The sequence below is a fragment of the Arachis ipaensis genome, chromosome B01, assembly GCF_000816755.2.
Source record: "Arachis ipaensis cultivar K30076 chromosome B01, Araip1.1, whole genome shotgun sequence".
Taxonomy (NCBI): domain Eukaryota; kingdom Viridiplantae; phylum Streptophyta; class Magnoliopsida; order Fabales; family Fabaceae; genus Arachis; species Arachis ipaensis.
Genome location: NC_029785.2, coordinates 120,631,825 through 120,632,337, shown reverse-complemented (window position 1 = coordinate 120,632,337; position 513 = coordinate 120,631,825).

The window sequence follows — 513 nt, the reverse complement described above, 5'->3', positions numbered from 1 at the left end:
ATCCTCCGCCGCCGCTACCGCGTGCCGCCGTGCCGCCAGCGACCTCCGGCTCAATCCTTTCCCCTTCTTGCTTCCAATCCTACCTCCGCCCCTTTCCAGGTTCCACTGCACTCCAATTTCTTTCCTGTTCAAGTTCGTTAGCTTACCTATTTTACTCTATTCAAATTAGGTTAGTTAGATATGTATGTTTGTAGTGGATTCTAGGTGGTTAGGTAGCTAGGATGTGGTTAGAGGATTCTAGGTCTGATAAATGCTCCGTACATGCTGTTTGATTTATCTGCCTTTTTACTATTGAGAGACTGTTGATGTTGCTATTCACTGCCGTCCATTACTGTTCAATCCTATTATGTTTTATCGGATCTTAAATGAGTGTTACCAATGCCTATATAATTGGACATACATTAGCATTCTTGTTGACAGTTGCTTTATCCTCGCTGATTCAGTAAGCTGAATACATTGCATCTATTTTCTAAATTCTTGCTTGCTTCCTGAATTTGCTAACGACAGGCTGAT